Source organism: Cebus imitator, unplaced genomic scaffold (genome assembly GCF_001604975.1).
Source record: "Cebus imitator isolate Cc_AM_T3 unplaced genomic scaffold, Cebus_imitator-1.0 Scaffold75, whole genome shotgun sequence".
NCBI lineage: Eukaryota > Metazoa > Chordata > Mammalia > Primates > Cebidae > Cebus > Cebus imitator.
The window spans coordinates 3501172-3514172 of NW_016107390.1; the positions used below are offsets into that span (position 1 = coordinate 3501172).

The 13001-nt window shown below is 50.7% G+C and overlaps 1 long non-coding RNA gene across 1 annotated transcript in view; it reads left to right on the top strand.

The window, feature by feature from the left end:
• The window catches only part of LOC108306942, a 14739-nt gene extending 2578 nt beyond the window's left edge, over positions 1-12161 (top strand). Inside the window, exons 2-4 of the long non-coding RNA XR_001826343.2 lie at positions 2048-2246; positions 11217-11421; positions 11950-12161. This is a non-coding gene — a long non-coding RNA (uncharacterized LOC108306942). The remainder of the gene's footprint in view (positions 1-2047; positions 2247-11216; positions 11422-11949) is intronic.
• Positions 12162-13001: the final 840 nt, after the last annotated feature.

Below are 13001 nucleotides of genomic sequence, written 5' to 3' on the forward strand. Positions count from 1 at the left end.
TTTGCATTTTTAGTAGAGACAGGGTTTCACCATGTTGGTCAGGCTGGTCCTGAACTCTTGACCTTGTGATCTGCCTGCCTCGGCCTCCCTAAGTGCTGGGATTACAGGCGTGAGCCACCACATCCTGCCAAGCAATGGTGCGAGCATTTTCATTACATCTGACACCACTGTGCGGTGATTCGGAGGTCCCAGGGTAGGGAACTGAATAGTTCACTGTGGCCTTCCACTGACAACACCATGTACCGAAGTGTATCCGTGGTTCAGCCTAGATTATAGGGACAGAGGGGGCGGCCGCAGGAAGAAAACGCACCCTATTGAAGGTCTATGCTGAGCCAGGCTTCGTTTGGGGCACCTTCCCATAGACAGTTTCATGGGCTCCTCATGTCAGCGCTGAGAGCTCAGTCAACAATCTCAACCTCTCTCCTCCCCCTTTGGGTTGAGAAAATAAGATCGTCAGAGCTGCTTAGCAGAAAGTAGCCATTATAAGATGGAGACAGAATTTTATCTCATTTATGCCTTGGTTCCAAAGTTAAGCTTTTCCCCGTTGCTATCCCAGCCATCAGTAGTGCCTCGGGACAGGCAGAGTTTTGCCCCGAATCCCTCTGGAGTGAGAAGGGAAAAGCACTGCCAAGCCTCAGAGACCCCTGGCCCCCACTGGCTTCCGCTCCCATCTGACACGTCATCTGAGCAGAACAATGTCAAAAGTTGGTGTTTTCTCTGAGACTCTCTGTGAGTCTCCCTCCAGACTGCGGTTGGCTCAAGGGCACCATTTTGGCTGCAATCCCACAGAGTTTCATTTTCACGTTTTTATTGAAAAATCGAAATCTGGGGAATTAGAGCCTTTCCATATTGATTTTCCAGGGGCAAGTGAAAATTACATTCTGTACAGGACCAAGAAAGTGCCACCTTCCGTGGTAACAGGGCTGACAGTGGAGATGACGTGCCGGAGGAGGGACGAGGGGGCCACAGATGTAGTTTCTGTGGCATTTTCCAAAGTGAAAAGGTAAAAAAACCAATTTGGGTTCATAGAAAATGACTTCCGGAATTAGAATTTTATTTATTTGTCTGTTTATTTTTATTTATTTATTTATTTGTTTTGTTTGAGACAGGGTCTCACTCCCGTCACCCAGGCTGGAGTGCAGTGGCGCTGTCTCAGCTCACTGCAGCCTCCACCTCCTGGGCTCAGGTGATCCCCCCACCTCAGCTTCCTGAGCGGGGGGACTACAGGCGTGCGCCACCATGCCAGCTAACTTTTTATTTTGTTAGTAGAGATGGGGTTCCACAATGTGTTTAGTTGAAGGGAAAGTAGAGGAGAGGTGAGAACTTTGGAAGACATGAATCTGAGGTTTCTCCTTTGAGCACGTTGAGGTGGCGTGTCAATCTGCCCTTGGTCCCTCCCCCGCCGACGTCACTCAAGCCTAGTGTTTTAGGACTATGGGGAGACCCAGCCAGACTTCTGGCTTATTCACTCACTTCGGGGTCCAGACCTCTGATCTGGCCTCAGATCTTTACCACCTTACTGTCTAGACAACCTTTCACAGGTTCCCTAAAGTCCACTGACTTTCCTGAACCTTGCTTTTTTTCCCTTGTAAATTGGGAGTCATAATAGAAGCCACTGCAGAAGGCTGTAGTGAGGATTGACTGAATAAACATTATTCATTGATCGGATGAAGAAACAAGATAACCCGTGTACAGCACTAGGGTTTGATAGATAGGTGTCTGTTTTGTGTAATGATGATCTCTTATGTCCAGGCTAGGCCCAAACTCCAAGACATTTGAGGCCTCACAGAGCTTGTGGCATTCAGGTCAGATGGATATATGGGAGGTCTGCTTTTCCACATTGGACTTGATTTCCTCTTTTCTCCTCCATCATGGGAAATGCCTCCTACTGGTAGTGGGGAAACCTGTTATCCCCCCGCAAAGCCGCCTTCTGGGGAAAGACATTCTGTGAGTTGATATCTGGAAACAGCTGCTTCTTTCCTTCTTCCCCTTCCCACCCTCTTTAGCACCTGTAAAATGTCCTATTTTTTCCCTTTCCCATATGCAGGCAAATTGTTAACATCAACCAAAGCCCTAAAAGTGATCCTGGCAGCAAATGAGCATGTGTCTGCGAAGCAGGTGAAGGGCCCGGGACTCTGGGCTGGACACACTGGCGGCTGCAGGCCTGAGAAGACCCCACCGGGCAGGAGGTGCTGAGCCCTATTGCAGGATGCCCCGGCTGTCCCCCAGGGACCCCCGCTTTGAAGGTAACCCACCAACCCGGGATCCGCGAACGTTTCAGCCAGATGTGCAGCCCTCCCAGCAAGTCGTTAAACAAGCGCTTTGAGGGTGAAGCGCCCTTGGGGCAGGCTAAGTAGCTTTATTATCTCGTGGAGCCAGTGTCACTCTGGGGAGGGACCAACTCCCAGCTCTGTCACCGTTTGGGAGTTAGTGAGAAGCAAACTCAGCCGGAAACGCTGAGTGCCAAAAAAGGGGAGCGAATAAAATGCCCGGGGTGGGAGGAAGGGGACGGGTGGGCGCCTGGGCTTTGAAATCCTGCCACGGAAACTTCTCTCCCATGGATCCCCTTCCAACCTGCCCCGACTGCAGCAACTGGACGTGGCATGTGACAGGCGCTGCAGACGGATCGCGTTTCACACATGCAGCTGTAGGATCTGGCACACAGGTGTTTGCTTCTGTGTTTGCCAGCTGCTCTGCAGCGCCGGCTACAATGGAATAGGGGTCGGGGGGAGGGGAACCCTCACACTTGTGGCTGCCAGAAGGGAGGAGGGAGCTGGAGATTCCTGCCCCTGGCCAAGAGCTCAGCATTTGATTCAGGGCTGGGGTGGGCCCAATGCCTGCTTTAGAGGGTCCTGAGGCCTCTTCTCATGGGCTCACCCAGGACCCAGCTGTGGCTGGGTGGGACGGTGGGCAGGGTGGCTGGGAGACCTCCAAGCAAGCTGGCCAGGGCCCCAGGAAGCCCAGTCGGGAGGCAGAGCGCCTGGGGATAGGAGGCCACTGGGTTTTGAGTCAGGTTGCCACTTCACCTCTGAAAACGGTGAACCGTCAGTCAGCTTTCTTCCCCTCTCTGGTCTTAGTTTCCTGATCTGTGAAGTGGAGTCGCGAACCCCTGATCCACAGGCCCTCCTCTGTGAGGACTCCATGAAGCACTCAGGGAAGCAGTGTTCTTTTGTCATTTCCACCTGGGGAAGGTGGGGCCAGGAGGGACCCACCAGGCTCCTGGACCACATCCCTGGGCCCTGTATGCAAGGCTGCCCCGGCTGTTCTGGGTCTCAGGCTCAGATATCACCAGCGCCGAGACACAGATCACTGGTTTCCTGCTCCTTTCCGTCCTCAGGAGGAAGAGGACTGGCCGTTCAGGACACCGAGGTCACCCGAAGAAAGGTGGAAGCAGGGGAGCCTGGGATTGGACCCCCGACCTGTGCCTGCTGGAGGCCCCTCTCCTTTCTGCAGCGTCTCTGCAGCTGGGACTGTGATACAGAGGGCTTTCTCCTGCCGTGGACTCTCTGGAGGCCATGGACTGTCTGCTCTGCCCATCACTCTGTCCCCAGCGCGGTGTCTGCATGAAGTGAAGACTTGATAAGTGTCTGCTAAGGGAGTGAAGGAGTGAGTGGGTGCATGAGTGGGACAGTTTTCTCACTGTCTCAGCTGCTCCCAGCCCTATTTTAAGGACAGGGAATAGGCATGTTTAAAGGACAGATGTGTGTCTAATAATCCCAGCATGTTGGGAGGCTGAGGCAGGAGGATTGCTTGAGGCCAGCAGTTTGAGAGCAGCCTGGGCAACATAGCGAGACCCCCATCTCTGCCAAAAACAAACAAAATTAGTCCAGCATAATGGAGTGCACCTGTAATCCCAGCTAGTGGGGAGGCTGGGGGAGGAGGATCCCTTGAGCCCAGGAGTTCAGGGCTGTTGTGAGCTATGATCATGTCACTGCACTCTAGCCTGGGCAACAGAGAAAAGACCTCATCTCTTAAAAAGAAAAAAGATGGATGCATGATCACACATGACATGTTCAGTTCCGTGTCACATGTCACTCCCCAGCCTCAGACCTATCCCTTGCAGCCTCTCCCACACTTCTTCTAGCTCCCTTGCCCTGCTTGGCTCCATGCCAATGTGCCCACGCCCCGCCTTCTCTTCCCACCTCCCCTCTCCTGCCCCATGCCCCTGTCCCTCCTCTCTCCTGAGACTGGGAGTTGGGCCTGCCCAGGTCACAGCAAGGCTTGTAGGAAGAAGAGTATCATGGGGATCCCAGAGGGCTGAGGCCCAGCTCTGCTTCGGACACAGAGACTAATGGGTGTCTTTCTGGGTTTGCAAACTTTGTGGAATGAGCATCCTCTGCTCTATAGCCCTCTTGTGCATAGTTCAAAAGACACCGCCACAGTCTCGTCACTTTCTTTCTTTTCTTTTTCTTTGAGATGGAGTCTCACTCTGTCGCCAGGCTGGTATGCAGTGGTGGGATCTCTGCTCACTGCAACCTCCACTTCCCGGGTTCAAGCAATTCTTCTGCCTCAGCCTCCCAAGTAGCTGGGATTACAGGCGATCGCCACCACGCCTAGCTAATTTTGTAGAGACAATGTTTCACCGTCTTGGCCAGGATGGTCTCGATCTCTTGCCTCGTGATCCACCCACGTTGGCCTCCCAAACGGCTGGGATTACAGGCATGAGCCACTGCTCCCGGCCAACAATACCACAGCCTCATCTCTTTCAAGGAGTGTGTTCCCCACTAACTGGGCTGGACAGGTGAGAGTGTCTTTCCGACTGCTAGGCCTGGTTCGTGCGTGACCTATACATGCTAAGCTAGATGTCTGGTACATGCTAATCTAGATATGTTGTACATGCTAATCTGGATGTCTCTCCCAGAAGGGCCGCCTCTCTAGCTAAAACCCTCTCAACTACCCTTCTACACGTATTGCCAGTGTGCAGTTTATTTTCCCTTCTGGACCTTCCAAGGAAACTGATGTTTATTTAGCACCTGCTATGTGCCAGACACTGTGCTCAGCACCTTATACCAGCAAGTCATTGAAGTGGGCGCTGTTACTCTTCCCCACTTCACAGATAAGAAAACTGAGGATCAGAGATAGGAAAACTCTCCCAACATCATAGAGGTGGTACAGGGCAGAACTGGGATTTGAAGCCTGGTCTGTAGGAATCCTAAGCCTTTTCTCTTACTGTGCCATTCAGAATGGGGATGAGTAAAGAGCCACAGGCTCAGGGCCTGCATCCTTTCTCTCCAGGTAACAGTGTCCTCTTGGGCCAGAATGCCATTCGTTTGTTCAGTCACTCATCCAACAAGTAGGTACTGGGTACCTTCTGTGTAACAGGCCCTGTTCTAGTAGCTGGAGAGACGCTGGATTGACAGGATCTCCCCTTCTAAAAGTTTATAACACAGCACAGAGGCAAAGTTTAAATGGATAAGCACCCAATTTAATTAGTTGGTTTGTTATAATGGTACTAAGTACCATGAAGTACTATATGAAGTTCTAAGTACTATGAAGTACTATAATGGTACTAAGTACTATGCTGTGTTGGGAGAAGCTTGTCTGGGGAAATCAAGGCAGGCTTCCCTGAGGAAGGGACAGTATTTCCAGCTTTGCTGTCAACCAGGCTAGTGTCTTAAAGAGTAGTAACTCAAGGGAAGGACAGTGTCCCAGCAGACAGGGGGAGGAGTGCCCACACTGTCCCATTTCAGACAGACTTTGGCTGATCAGGCATCACCCACGTCTTCATGTTCAGCTCTGAAAGGATTACAAACATGTTTAAAAATACTCAAGGGAGGAGAACCCCGCGTCAGAACAGGATCCGTGATATTTTGGCACTCACTGACCCACGGGCAGACACTGCTTCTGTTTGGGACTGTACTTTTCCTGGTGCCTGAGGGATAGTCCTGGTGACCCTCACTGCAGCCACTTCCCCAGGAATGGAAAATCACTTGCTGAAAACATAAGCAGAGCATATAATAATTGGCAGGACACAGACAGCTGATCACCATTCTCTCTCCTCCTGCCCTTCCTCTGATCCTGTTTAGGAGACCTATTGTCTATTTTCTACCACATGCCTGCTTTTCTCTTGAAAACATACAGAACAGCTCTTGGAAGCTCTCTACTTAATCCAGGTGGAATCTCCCTGTGGGCACAGATGGCAGCCCAGGCAGGCCTCGGCCAGGAGTCTGCAGAGCCCCTGCGGTGATGAGACAGGCCACAGAGAAGGCAGAGGACAAGCCCAGGTGCCTCCAGCCTCTCCCTCCTTCCCTGAGGACTCTGGTTTCTGATGGGTAGAATGAGCCCCTGCGTGGGTCCCTCCTCCATCACCCTAACAAACCTGCAAAGCTTCCTTTCCTGTTGCCTTTGGAAACTTCTTCCAGAGTTGTTCCAGGCAAGCTGGACATCAGATCTCCTTCCAAGATATGAGCTAGCCAGAGGGGCACACGGGATGCTCAGCCCACCCTTCCTACTAACAAGGTGTTTAGGGCACGTGGCTACGTAAAGGGAAACAGTGAGATATTTTCCACAAAATTCCAGAAAGGAGCCGTGGCTTCCAATCTTGTCATTACTCAGCCGGGCACGCAGCTGAGCCTGGCATACAGAGGTCGATACGCGCTCTCCCCAGACCACTCTAGGATTTCCAGGGCTCAGGAAAATGAACGCCACTCCTTCCCACAGAGCGCTTTACAGAGTCTTGACTTCCAAGCAGCCAATCCTCTGATGAATCACTGTTCAGCCCCTGGAAAGAAACAGAGACCGCGGGTGGGAGGTGGGCTCTCAGCAGCTGGAAGGCCATGCAGTGAGCTCAGCCGACTTAAGCTGCCCCACACGATGCTGCCTTACCTGGTTGGAAAACGAATGGTGGATCCACTGGCTTGTTGTGCCCACATGCTGAAAACCAGCCCTTGGAGTCGTTCTGTTTGCCAGTGCCTTGACTTGAGTAGGTGTTTTGGCTGTCGAACACAGCCTTAGAGCGCTTTTCTTTTCTTTCTGGCACGGATACTTATCCACTCCTCAACCTTTAGCAATCTGTCTACCCTTGAAGCATCAACAACCATATCTATAAATTGGGGTTTTCTCTGAAGACCAGTGAGTTGGCAGATGTGTTGACTTTCAGATGGAAAGGCGTAAAGACTGCATGTTCCAGCAGTTATTTTATTTTATTTTATTTTATTCTTATTTCTTTGTTGCCCATGGTCTGCTCACTTTTCACCCAGCAGTTATGTTGTCACTGACTCCAGTTTCCTTGGGACCATTTCTCCATAACTCAAGGGCTTGCTTTCCTCTTGGTGATTCTGCAGATGTGGGGCAGAGGGGATGTAGGGGGGGGGTCTCATGAAATCTTAAGCTCGGAAAGGTTGGCGGGGGGTTGTCTAACCTATGTCCCTGAATACTCTCAAATTATCCCAAGGGTTTTTTTTTTTTTTTTTTTTTTTTTTTTTTTGAAACAGGGTTTTTCTTTGTCACCCAGGCTGGAGTGCAGTGGTGCCATCACGGCTCACTGCAGCCTTGACCTCCTGAGCTCAAGAGAGTCTCCCACCTCAGCCTCACGAATAGCTGGGACTGCAGATATGCGTCACCACCCCCAGCTAATTTTTAAATATTTTTTAAAGATGGGGTCTTGCTATGCTGTCCAGGCTGGTTTGAAACTTCCAGGCTCAAGCAGTTCTCCTGCCTTGGCTTCCCAAAGTGTTGGGTTTATAAGTATAAGCCACCACACCAGCTTCATCCCATTTTAGGCAAGCATATAATGTGCATCATCTCAGCCCTTATGGTCTGGAGGTTTGTGAGGAAAATTGCTTTTGGGGGGCACTTAAATCTCCCATTTTCCTGTGTCATCTACAACTTGTCAGTACAGACTGGCCTGTAGTAGCCGGGAAGAGCTGTAGAAGTCTGTTTACAGATCCTTCCTTCTTTTAAAAAGGAAGTGTGTGTGTATATGTTTATATCTCTTTGACTAATTTATGAGTATGGCATTTGATGATCTCAAACCATAAATAACCTAATAGCCTTGAACTGACTCAGGAAGCTCTCCAGGCCTGGAGCACTTTTCTGCTCCCATTGAGAAGAGCTCTGTGAAGCTTAGATTTTTTTGTTTCACCCAGTCCCTTGAACATGAAGATTTAGAATTTGGAAACTGATCCATCCTTTTCCTGAGAAAAATGGAAGAGACCACTCTATGCGCGCTGTGACAAGGAAAGATGTTAACCGCGTTTAGGGACGAGAAGGCTTTTCTGGAAGCGGGCTTGTGTATCTTGTTTTTTACACGAACTTTGGCGTATGATGCATTTGAGATCAATAGAGAAGTCTACCCTCTTTTTCCTTAAGAAGAGCTGCTGTCTATTGAAATGCGGGTGGAACTGATTTATAATCAACTCCCAGTGATATGTCAGATCTGTGCTACTGTTATTATCAACCCTCTGAGAGACGCCACAGATCCCAGGAGGTTCCTTTAGTTCAAGGAAAATTGAGCCCGTCTTTTTTTTTTTTTGAGATGGAGTTTTGTTCTTGTTGCCCAGGCTGGAGTGCAATGGCACGATCTCGGCTCACTGCAACCTCTGCCTCCCATGTTCGTGATTCTCCTGCCTCAGCCGCCCAAGTAGCGGGGATTACTGGCATGTGCCACCACTCCAGGTTAATCTTGTATTTTTAGTAGAGGTAGGGTTTCTCCATGTTGGTCAGGCTGGTCTTGAACTCCTGACCTCAGGTGATCCACCTGCCTCGGCCTCCCAAAGTGCTGGCATTACAGGCATAAGCCCCAGTGCCTGGCCCAAGTCTATCATTTTAAAAAATACACTTTATTTTTACAGGGGACAGTTTTAGGTTCACAGCAAAATTCAGAAGGTACAGAGATTTCCTGTATTCTCTTTGCCCACCCATCTCCCTGCCTCTTCCACAGAGCAGCCTCCTGAGTTACCAACATCTCCCACCAGAGCGGTGCATTTTTTACGACAGATGAACAATGAACCTACATTGACACATCATTATCATCCAGAGTCCATAGTGCCATGGCATTATTTTTTTAAGGTGGGGTCTCACTCTGTCGCCCAGGCTGGAGTGCATTGGTGAGATCATAGCTCATTGTAACCTGGAACTCCTGGGCTCAAGGGACCCTCCTGCCACATTCTTCTCAGTGGCTGGGACTATAGGTGGGTGCCATCCAACCTGGATAAGCTGAAAAATTTTTTTGTAGAGACATAGTCTCACTATGTTGCCCCGCTGGTCTCCAACTCCTGGGCTGAAGCTGTTCTCCCGCCTAGGCCTTCCAAAGTGCTGGGATTACAGTGTGAGCCGCTGCACGTGGCCTCACAGCATTCTAGCATTTTGACCATTTGTTCTAGGCCACTCTTCAGAGCTGCAGGGAATAAGCCCTCTTGCTTTTTCCCATGACTCTTCCTGGGTATTGAAGACAGCCACTCTGTCTTCAAAACCCATGTGCTCTTCTCCAGGAAGGCTATGTCCCCTGGATGCAAACCACTTAGAGAGGGCTTCTTTTGGCTGGGCATGGTGGCTAATGCCTGTAATCCCAGAACTTTGGGAGGCAGAGGTGGGTGGATCACCTGAGGTCAGGAGTTCGAGACCAGCCTGGTTAACATGGTGAAACCCCTGTCCCTACTAAAAATACAAAAAATCAGCTGGGTGCGGCAGCAGGTGCCTGTAATCTCAGTTACTCAGGAGGCTGAGGCAGGAGAATCGCTTCAACTGGCGAGGCAGAGGTTGCAGTGAGCCGACATCATGCCATTGCACTCCAGCCTAGGCAAGAAGAGCAAAACTCTGAAAAGAAAGAAAGAGAGAAAGAGAGGGAGAGGAGAGAAGGGGAGAGAGAGAGAGAAAGAAAGAAAGGAAGAAGAAGGAAGGAAGGAAGGAAGGAAGGAGGGAAGGAAGGAAAGAAGGAAGGAAGGAAGGGAAGGAAGGAAGGAAGGAAGGGAAAGAAAGAAGGCAGGGAGGAAGGGAGGAAAGAAGGAATAAGAGAAAGAAAGAAAAGAAAAGAAAGAAAGGGCTCCTTTAGGCTTTTATCCAACCAAGAACTCTCAGTGCCTGCAGGGTGTGTGCCTGGCCCGTGAGTCCCTCCTCTGTGACTCCAGCTGCTGGGCAGGCTTCCTGGAGTCCTCTGGTACCAGCTCTGATGCTTCCTTTCCTTGTTGAAAATAATTGAGAATTGATTATACCACCTTAACAACGCGTCTGTTGGGAGGCCTGGGGTTCTCAGCTCTATCTCTGGATTTCTGTGAAAAAGTTCAATTAAGGTAAAAATATGAAGCAGAAATGTGAACACAGGAAGACAGAGTGGCTGTGTCATCTCCCTGGTCATGATGCAGCGCTAACGAAGGCAGAGAGGGGCTGCGGGGACTACTTTGGTCCTCGGAGTTTGTCAGGAGGATACAGCAGCGCTAGTTTTATTGAAGGACGTGGCAAAAGTTCTACAGACACAAAAACCTCACAAATTAAGACCTTCGACCAAGGACGGTTCCCATTAACACGAGACCAGGGGCTGTCTGCCCGTTGCCCTCCGAACATGCTCCTCCGCGTCCTAATTCCTCTTTAATAACAGGTCATCACAGTTATTAAAATCTGCAGTTTTCTCATCAAAATGAGTGCTATTTTTGAATTGTACAACCACTGGCGAGAAAGAGTTGACTGTATTTAATGAGCAGATTTCATTCTACTTCTGGGCCCTGTCCGCTTTTTGCATCCTAGGTAGTATTTTCTGAGTGTTCCTAATAAGAATTCCAGTAAAATGAAATTTGATGATAAAAATAATAATTGTAAAGGCTATCAGGCCGAACCACGAAACTCACCACTGGCAGCGGCTCTGCTCTTGCTGGAGGCCCCGCAGTGGCTGCCCAGCCTCATGGGGGCTGGTGAAAGGGGTCCAGGAGAGCCTGTTCATGTCCCTTCCTTCCCATTGCCGTGACCCAAATCACACCTTCATGCTGAGACTATTTATTACCCACGCTCCTTTCTGATGTCCCTGTTTCTGTTCTTCCCAATCCATCCTTCCCAGTGGTCAAACGGCTTTTCCCAAAGCATCGCTTTGGGGTGGTCACTCCCCTCCTCAAATGACCCTTCATAGCAGAGCTCCCTATTCTCTGGAAGAATTAATTCCATTTCAGGGAATATTTTCCATGAAAAAAATTTAAAAAGCGTTTTGTAGACCAGACAAAATTTAAGGGTTTCTTTACTGCAGGACTTTTTGGAACCTTAAGATGCTAATAAGCTTTGCAAATTTTCAGGCGTGTCCCCCAAATTTCCTTGACTGGGATCCTGGCAGGAAACAGATGGCTCATGAAAGGAGTCATTGTGAGGACTGTCAACAGAAGCACGAACAGAGCAAGAAAACCAGCAAGGGGATGATGAGGCGCCCGGGGGCGGGCAGCAGAGTGAAGCTGCTCCCACCTGAGGCTTCCCTATGAGGGAGGAGAGCCCAGCCCGGCCCAGGTGTGAACTTGGGAGGGGCACTGCCTGCAACTCGCAAACAGCATGGCAGCAAGGAGCTCGGGAATAAATGCGCTGGCTTCTTCCTTTCTCAACCCCCGTACCGACTGAACCCAATCCAAAGCCAAAGGCCATGGGAGTCCAGATCATGGTTCGTAGAGGCCAGACTTCCAGGGAACAGAATGATACAAGGAAGGATGGAGAACGGGACCCAGCCCCCAGCCCCCAGGGAACACCTGTTCACATCTGGGAGGACAGTAGGTGTTTCAGGTGACATGGACATAAAGCATCAAGTCTGCACTGCTAGGCTGGGTGTTCGAGGCCCCACATCATCAGTTTATACCAAGCTCCCGTCCTCGTCACCCCCGCCACACACACACTCCCGTGCCACAAACCCCTGCTTCTATGAGGCCCGGAAGCACATTCTCAACTTTTAGGCCTCGGCCTCCGGCTCCCATCATTCCCATTGCCGAGGCAGCCCGACATTTGCAATCCTCAGCTAACGTCCATCCCTTTTCTCTCCTCCTCCAGGGACATCGCTGGCCACCACAGATAAACGTTCACTTTGAATTGCAGGGACCACTGTTTCCAAATTAAAGTAGCCACTGTCTGAAAGACGCGAGCCTGTGGCTTCCCGGAGTGACAGGCAGTTGCAGAGATGGTGTTGAGATGCCCTAAAGATCAGAAACACTGGAACATTTCAGCAGCTTTGGGGGACAGAGTATTTGCGATCAGGACTGTACTTGGGGACGCAGAAGCTTTGGCTAGGGGGCTTCTGCACTTTCAATCCAGGTTACCAACTTTGCCGTTGTCCTGATGTGTGCTGACATTGGGGGTGCACTTAATCGTGAGCAATGTCCCATCCCTTCTTTTTGTGAGGAGCTCTGTGATCCTTGAGTCCACAGATGCTTGTCCTTTTCCCCCATGCCCTGAGCTGTCACAGTGGTCTGGGTACAGGTGGATGCCCAGAGGCGCGGGGAGTGGGCTTGAAGATGGGGGCAGCAGTGAGCTGCTGCATGGAAGAGAGATGCCGTTTCTGTTTAGGGAGCCCACCTTTCTGGAGACCAGGATGAAGCAGTGCCTTGGGTCTCCCCAGCCACTGGCCAGCAGACTGTGTGCGCCGCAGGGACCACGACGGGTGGGGTCTGGGGAGCCGGGGACAGCAAGGCTTCCTGTGCAGCAGGAGGGGCCCTCGAGCCTCGACTGGAGTCCCAGGCTCTCTCTCCTTCCTTCTCTGTGGGTTCAGGAGCTGCAACAACAGCTCTCTTTCATAGCCAGCCGACTCCCCTACACCATTCTGTTCTCTTGTCTGAGTTTTAGTTTAACTCAGATGAAAGACCCTCTGGCCACACTACCTCCAGATTCAGCCAGAGGCTATCTGGAAAGAGTGTGACATTTCGTGGGAGCTGAGGATTCAGGAATGTTCATCTCTCTTTCCCTGTATCATGTCAACAAGCAGGCTTCGATATTCCAATATTTTCCACATCATCTGAGTGTGTCCAGACTATCTGATGGGTGGGTGTGCGGGCCTGTGTTGGGCTGGTGCACAGCAGCGGGACGACGCCCCCCTGAGGGGCTCTGCC